The sequence below is a fragment of the Amphiprion ocellaris genome, chromosome 3 (genome assembly GCF_022539595.1).
Source record: "Amphiprion ocellaris isolate individual 3 ecotype Okinawa chromosome 3, ASM2253959v1, whole genome shotgun sequence".
NCBI classification, from domain to species: domain Eukaryota; kingdom Metazoa; phylum Chordata; class Actinopteri; family Pomacentridae; genus Amphiprion; species Amphiprion ocellaris.
The window spans coordinates 40329274-40337512 of record NC_072768.1 but is presented as its reverse complement, the minus strand read 5'-3'; the positions used below and the strand labels follow the sequence as shown (position 1 = coordinate 40337512).

Here is an 8239-nt window from a genome sequence, read left to right as displayed (position 1 = left end):
AACGTATTTTAGTTGTCGATTAATCTCTTAAAAACCAAATAATAAATTGGATTAGTCAAGAGGTTTAAATTTCTTACTTCGTCATATTTTAAATGACAAAAAAATATAAAAATAAAGCGTGTTGAGACAATTTGACCTGTAGTTGGCGTTATATTAATAAAATTGAATCAAAACTGTATGTATCTTGTAATGTTGGAGTAATTCAGCCATATATGTTGGAAAACACATTTTCTTTGTCCATTAATCTGTTGAGTGTTTTCTCCACTAATTCATTTCTTGTTTTGGTTTATAAAATGTCAAACCCAAATATATTCAGTTTACTGTCATAAAAACCAAAAAGATTTACATTCATGATGCAGGAATCAGGCAGTTTTTCACTTTTTATCTTAGTTTAGTCAGAAAGATAGTTGATAATGTGTGAATTGTTGCAGCTTGTGAGCCATAAAAGGCTTTAATCTTTGGGGCCGAGTGTCAGAAAACATTTAGAAACCAACATCAACAAAACACTCAACAAAGATTTGAACATCATTAAAGGGAAATCCAACTTTTGCATGACAATGTCTAATTAAAGGACATTTATTTCCAACGTAAATGTGTGATATTCATCCTCTGGAGCTTTCTCTTCACATCGTCTTCCACCTGGACTGGTTTGGTCGGGAGCATGTGCAACAAACATTTGAAAAACTGCACTTTAACATCAATGAATGACACTGAAGTTTAATCTCTACATAAATGAGACTGAGTCTGGATGTGCTGCTCTGTCATTAACTCCTAAGTTTAGGGAAAGTTCAAACAAAAGAGGACAGTTCAGATCAGACTTGAGAATGAGCTTATTTTGAACAAACATCTCAGACTTTCTGAGCTTCAGCACCTCTAGCAAGATATTTTAACAACAAGCAACTCAAGAGATCCAGAAGTTGGAGAGAGTTAGCTTTAGCTGAGCCAAAGAACATGTGGGACGCTAACCTAGCAAACATTTCAGACTTTTCTCTGTGAATTCTGAGAAATAATTTCCTATTTAATGACAGAGCTACACATCTTAACTCAGTCTCATTAAAACAGACTCTAATTCAGTGTCATCCATCCATATTAAAGTGCACTTACCCAAAATGTTTGTTGCATGAGCTCCAACAAAACCTGTCCAGGTAGAAGGCCACTTTGACAAACAGGAAGTGGAAGATTCCAAGCAGATTTATAGAAGGGGGAACCGGACTGTACTAAGTGTGGTCCAGTATAGAGGGGTGTTTTGTGGGTTTTTAAGGCTGATAATGATTATTAGTGAGACATTTGGAGTAGATATTCATTTGCAGTAAATGAAAGTATTTAAAATCTTGGAGTTAAACTTAGAAGAACTTTAACAGAAAACTTTGTTGTTACCCTTTTGTTGATTCATGTTTTACAGATGTTAAGTTAAAGGAGTTTTATTGGTGACGTCTAACCAATCAAATCACTCCAGAAGATAGAGCAACCACAGGTAGATAAAGGTTCAGAGCCAAAGTAAATGTATTTATTACCAGTAAAAAATCAAATACCAATAATCAGTAAATCAATCAGCCCACAATTACTACAATTCTACAGTGTATGTCTCTTTCCTTTGACTTGTTATTTATACAATCTACGATGTATATTTTCTACTATACTACTACGTTTGTTTCCTCCTCCTCTGTTGTTTTCTGGATTGTACTCAGCTGCATGTCTTCGTCCACCAGGCCTCCGTTGACTCGTCCCGCCTGCCGTCTCTGGAACTGAAGCTGGATTGGAACAGACCAAAGTACAGTCCAATCACGATGCCAGCTGCCTCTCAAAAGGCTCCTTCATCTGGCAGGTGGCAGCACTTCTTCTGAGGGGAAGCTGAGCTGGTCCAGCAGAACTTTGGAGATGTGTTCCAGTGGTTGGTGGATGTGTGGGGAGATAGAGAGGGACCTTTGAATTATTCACAAAGGAAAACAGGGAACCCATTGGTAGTTTTAGTTTAGGGAGCTACTGCGGTGTGTTTTTGGGTTTTAAGAGGTGAACAGGAAGAGTTTTTTTCCTATTGATTATCTTTTACTTTGTTCCTGGTTGGAATGCCCATCAATGTCAACATGAAGTTCACTTTTATTTCTGTTTATTTATTTTTATTTTACTAACACCCATTTGCTTTTAACCCCCTCACATGTTGTGTTGTTGTAAACTTACTCTTTCAAATAAATACTCGTCTAACCCTCTGGAAACCAGCATTTGGACTGTTTTTGTGTTGCTCCTCACCTACTTCAGACAGCCGGGACAAAACAACGTTTTGTGGACTAAAGGCTTTTCTATAACGTTTTTAAAGCAACGTGCTAAACTATGACTTTTTTTTGTTTTAGTTTTTTTTTGTTTTTTAGCAACATATTATAAGAATGTGAACAGTTTTAAAAATTACTATACTTTTACTTGTGCAATGAAATATTATTCTATGGCATTCTTTAGATGACATATTATACTCTGATGTTTTCTTGAATTACATACTATTTTGACAATATACTGCACTATGACATTTTTTGAACCACATGACAATTTTAGGCAACATCCCATCATTTTGCGCTTTTTGAACCACATAATAATCCATGGGGGGTTTATTTGCTGACATGCTATACTATGAACTACAGGCCATACTATGTTATTCTTGAAAAGTCTACTATACGTTGACATTTTCTGAACTACATCCTATACTATGGCGTTATACACAGAGTGCTTTGGTTACATGTTGATTTGTAATCTAGATTTTTTTCTGTTTTGTTTTTTGATGGGATTACCACAGACCTGACTGTGAACACTGTTGATACCCACCTGAGGGAGACGCTGTCTAAGATCTCAAGGCTGCTTGGTCGTGGTCTTTCTGGTCCTGCTCCAGAACGCCTTCATCAACTACATCTTCTTTTGAAGAGGCCCTCAGATGCTGCAATCTCTGACCTTCAGGAGGAACTGCTACTTTCACTCTGTAATGAGACGGTGGTTATTTTAAAGACCCAGCTCCCGGTGGCTTTGAATGAAAGTTTAACATCCATCAAAACAGAACTACAGACAGTTAAATCTGAGCTGTGGGTCAGTATTTCAAACATCAAGTCAGACCCAGCTGCCCTAAAGCACGCTGTGGGTGAAACGGAAACTTCACTCTCCACATCAATGATGAGTCACACTCCAAAGCAGAGCACCTGTCTGCTGAACTTTTAAAAGTGGACTATAAATGTGAAGAATGTGAGCAGCAGCAGCCTGTGAGCAGCGGAACAGATGTGATCAGAAAGAAGTCATTTTCTTCTTTCTTTTCTTTCTGGTTGACTTGATGCTGTCAGATGCAGATGTTGGAGCTGATTCTGATCTTTCAGGATAAAAAGCTGCTTTTCCTTCACAGACTTTTCAGGAAATTATTCTCTCAGGTTTTCTCTGCTATTTATATTTTTATTATCTGTGATTATTTCATTATTGTCAAATAAAGTTTGAGGCATAAAGACTCATTTAGTTATTTTATTCCTGAAATCTTTGACGTAGCAGAACTAAACTTCCATTTTCCTGCTTGTACTTCTGATACTAGAACTAAACGTGTCTTCAACACTGATCATCTGGTTTTAATCAATCAGCAGCAACATCACAACAACAAATGAGACAATTTTCAACAAATTCATGAAACTGATGTCATTTAAAACTATCAGAGTCTGTTTTAGTGTCAAATTAAAGCTAATTACTGACAACTAGAACATTAAATTTACTGTTTTGATCACATTTAAGTTTCCTGAATGTTACATTAACGTCAACCAGCCACAGTTTTATGAACTTAATGAACCACATTACAGGAACACAACACACTTCAGCTGCTGACAGGAAACAACACAAACATCGTTAGCTTGATGCTACATTTAGCTGCTAATCAGGACTGGTCAGCTAGCTCGGTTAGCATCGCTAATTCACATTAAAGCTAATATTCACTGGATGCTAACTCTCTTCTCTGGTCAACACACACAAATAAACTCCACCAACTCCTGGGGTTCACTGCTCACATTATATCTGACTCTGAAGTTGAACATAAAGTTCAGACCGTCACCGATCAGTAAATTATCATTTATTACCGACCAGCTGTCAGAGTCCTTCAGTGTCTGTTGGTTCAATCAGCCAAAGGACTGAATTACTGAACTGAAAACTGATTAAAATAAGACAACAAACAGTAAAAGTGTCTGTGGAAAATATGCTGCTGCTCCACCGATAAATACCAACAAACTAAAACAAACTTGGTGGAAGTGTTGCTTTTAGTGATTTTTTAATAAATAGCAAATATGAGGCTTTTATTTTTCTGGAAGTAAAAGGAAATGTTGCTTATCCGTAGTTTCGCTAACTTAACTTTAGCTGCACTTTCACCATGTCCTGGCTGATAAATCTTTTTTTTATATTAAAATAGCTGCACTTCCTTTGTATATTTGGTCGTTTCTTATGTTGCTGCTGTTTCATTGCAATTATATTTTAATATCACTTTAAATACAGATAATTGAAAAGAAATAACTGGCTTTGAAATATTCAATGAACTGATACATCATCTGGTGTTAAACTGAATAAGAATTCTTAATAATATAATCTTAATAATATAAAATGTAACTGACTGAGCTGTATTAATTAAATCCAGATATTTCACATTGAAAGAAACACAACATGGACTGAAAGATTTCAGTCAATTAAACCTTAAATTCATTTACCAAAGAAAACCATCCTTTAATGTCTTACCTTAAAATGACCTACATTTTAAAAAAAATATAGGTGCAAAGTAAATGTTTCACACTACAGATGAATCACTGATGAACATTTAATTGCATTAACTAAATTATTATGAGGAAACAGAAATCCATTTCTAATATTTCTATCAAATATGTTTATGTCTATAAAATATACTGGACATCAATAAAAATGTCTGCATAGTGAAATATATGAAGTCCATCTGCATTTATACATCATATTGATGTTTAAATAACAGGAACTGCAGCCCACGTTCAGTCAAGTCAGCGGAATTACGGATAAACAACGTTTCCAGGTATCTCTTTCAAAATAAAAGCCGTGATTTGTTTTACGAAAAATTACGTGATTACAAAAAATGTGATTTTGAAAATGTAAATCAAACTGTAACTAGCGTTAGCTAGCTGCTCCACTTGCTCTGAATATTTTTGTTCTCGTCTTTGTCAAGCCCAAAGGAAAAATGAATCCATATTCTGGGTACATTACTGACAACAGCATCCCTGGAGTGACCGGAAAGGTTAGCCGAGCTAGCGGAAGTGCTAATGAGGTCTGCTCTGGTACGGATTATTACCGTCACACATGTAGCTTTGAAAATAAATCTTCTACAAGACACCAGTAGCTGTAGCTCCGTTTCAGTGTGAGCTCTAATGTTTCTCTGTGACTGACTTCCTCTAATAAAATCCTCCTGTTCACTGGGAGCTGCAGCTACCAGAGATATGAAGATCTATGTATGGGTCAGACTGAGAGCCGGAGAGCAGCGATTGGTCAGACTGAGAGCCAGAGAGCAGTGATTGGTCAGACTGACTGAGAGCCGGGGACTTTCTGTCCCGCCCACATTTACAGCTTCTGCTGTTTACCTGCTGCTGCTAACAACGTTAGCATCCAAAAGTGAAGATAAACTCTACAGATAAGTCATTTTTGTAACTAGTTGTACTCTTCTCCACATCTGGACAACATCACATATAAAGCAGTGAAGTTACTGTAAGTTAACATCAGACTATAACCGCTGATATAAACATGTTCTAACATCGTGTTTTAAAGTTGTTCTGTAAATCTGAGATTACATTTCCTCATTTAGTGCTGATGCTAAATCAGGTTAGTCAGTGTCAAAAACTAGTTAACTGTTAGCTGTAGCTAAGTTTCCTGCAGATCACAGCTGATCAATCATAACGGATCGATAACTGCTGTTTTAATGATCAGCAGATATAAATAAATCTATGTTAATGTTCCTCCATAGAACTGTTACTGATGAATGTTAATCTCTCAGTTCAGTTCTGAGTTAATATCTCTGTTCTTTGCTTCAGTTTTTTCTCTACAACAGTGTATAGTGAGATAACTGTGGAGCTCATGTTAATGCTAATGATACATTAGAATAAAATAGAATAAACTTTATTGTCCATCTAAGGCAGTAAAATGGTCTTTAGCCTCAACCAGGAAAACAAACATTTCCATAAGATTAAAAAATAGAACAAAATACAACACTCTGTTGTGTTCCATTCATATCCTGATGTGTTCACTCTGACATTTAATGTTCCTGCAGTTGGAATGAAAGAACCTTGCAGATCTTTTCCTCACTGTTAGTGTCTTTTCCTTCCAGCCTTGGCCTGGATCATTGGGAACATCTAGTCTGATGGACTGAGAGCTCCAGAGAACATGAACATCCAGCTGTGGTTGTTTGAAGAGTCTTTTCTCCTTCATCATTGTGAGGAAGAGCAGCACTGATGTCCTCCTCATCCTTCCAGTAATAACAATAATGCTGCAGATTCAGCTCCTCTCTTCAGAATACAACTTGTCTTGTGACTGTTTAGTTTTTACACTTCGCTGTGAGCAACACATTATTTCATCCATTTATTTCATGTGTTTACACATCTTTACAGTTCACAATAGTTAAATAATGCAGTTTTTAAATGTGCAATAAAGGAAATAATGAAGCTCCTGCCCTGAATATGTTGATGTTTTAATGCAGCATATCTGCTATAAATAACATGGACTTTTTATATTGTATTTCTGCTCCAGCAGCAGAGATAAAGTTAAAGGTGATAAATGGAACCTGTGAATACTAAGAACAGAGAATAATAAACAGCTGAAACAGTTGGTCTGACCTTCTGTAAGTGAAAGTTAAACAGGAAGTGGTTCACTGAGGATGTCGTCCATTCAGTCTCCTTCTTCACAACCAGATGAGGTTTTCCTTCTGTTGGCTTCACTCAGAAGATCCTCACAGTGAACAAGAGACACCTGAGATGAAGACAGACATCACAGTATCAGCATCAACAGCAGAGGTTCATTTTAAAGTATCCCTGGAAAGATTTCCTCTGTCATACATATTTTCCAAGCACTGAACAACAGAAAGCTTTAGGGAAGAGGATTTTATTATCCAGCTTATCTGTGCTGTAATTTAAATGTAATAACTGTAGTGTCAATCATTACTTTGATCATATTCTGGGAGGTTATTTTTCCAATCTACACTGCAGGAATAAGTACTACAACATGTGAATCAGTCATTAAACAATGTTAACGACTAGAGAGCAGATTTACTGTTTTCTCCAGTTTAACTTCAGAGACTCAGCAGATATTCAGGACTACTGACAACACAGAACCTTAACCTTTCTGTTTTAATCACATTTAGGTTTTCTAAACGTTACATTTATGTGAACCAACGTCTCCATGAACATTTTTATTAACTAAATGAACCACATTACAGTAACACAACCCACTTCAGCTGTTTACATGAAACTCAACACAAACATCGCTAGCTTAATGCTACGCTAGCTTAATGCTACGTTAGCTTAATGCTACGTTAGCTTTAATGAGTTTACGACTGAGCAGCTAGCTCGGTTAGCATCGCTAATATTTACTGGATGCTAACTCTCTTCTCTGGTCAACACACACAGAAATAAACTCCACCAACATCTGGACTGCATGGTACACATTACATCTGACACTAAAGCTGCATATAAAGTGCATTAAAAGCGGCACCGATATGAAAATAAACATTAACTTACTGAACTATAAGAGTCTTTTCAGTGTCTGCTGGTAGAATCAGCCGAAGGTAGAAAACTGGTTAAAACAAGCCGACGGGCAGGAAAACTGTCTGTGGAAAATGTTCTGCTGCTCCACCGATAAATAAACCAACAGTTATTATATCAGAATTAATCCAAACGAGGAGAGCAGAGTCTCTGCTGCCTCCTCCATAGGACCTGTCAATCATTCCAGACCAGACTGTCAATCAAGTAGTCCCGCCCCCTGGCTTCGCAAAACTTTAACGCTCCATAAAAAAATCAATATTGATTTATTTTAAGATCGGCCACCTGATCTCTCATTTTGACCATGAAAACTAATGAAAAAAAATTATATCCAGTCTATGCACCGTACTCTGTTTGGCTCCACACTTGCTGATGACCACTTCCGGTCTCAGAAAATGAAAAAAAAAGATCTTTTTTCGTTTCTGTCTCTTACTGATTTTATTTTTTTGTTATTCTAAATATAAAATGAAAATCAAAGC

The 8239-nt window shown here is 36.6% G+C and overlaps 1 long non-coding RNA gene across 2 annotated transcripts; it reads right to left on the bottom strand.

The window, feature by feature from the left end:
* Nucleotides 1–1485: 1485 nt before the first annotated feature.
* Nucleotides 1486–8094, bottom strand: LOC129348622 (uncharacterized). 2 transcript variants are annotated; one of them, XR_008601240.1, is made up of 4 exons: nucleotides 7740–8094; nucleotides 6840–6972; nucleotides 2812–2960; nucleotides 1486–1923 (listed from the first exon to the last, which is right to left on the bottom strand). It is a non-coding gene; the product is annotated as an uncharacterized LOC129348622 (long non-coding RNA). The 2 variants fall into 2 exon arrangements; XR_008601241.1 differs by having other exon boundaries at nucleotides 6876–6972; nucleotides 7740–8093.
* Between the last annotated feature and the right edge of the window lie 145 nt (nucleotides 8095–8239).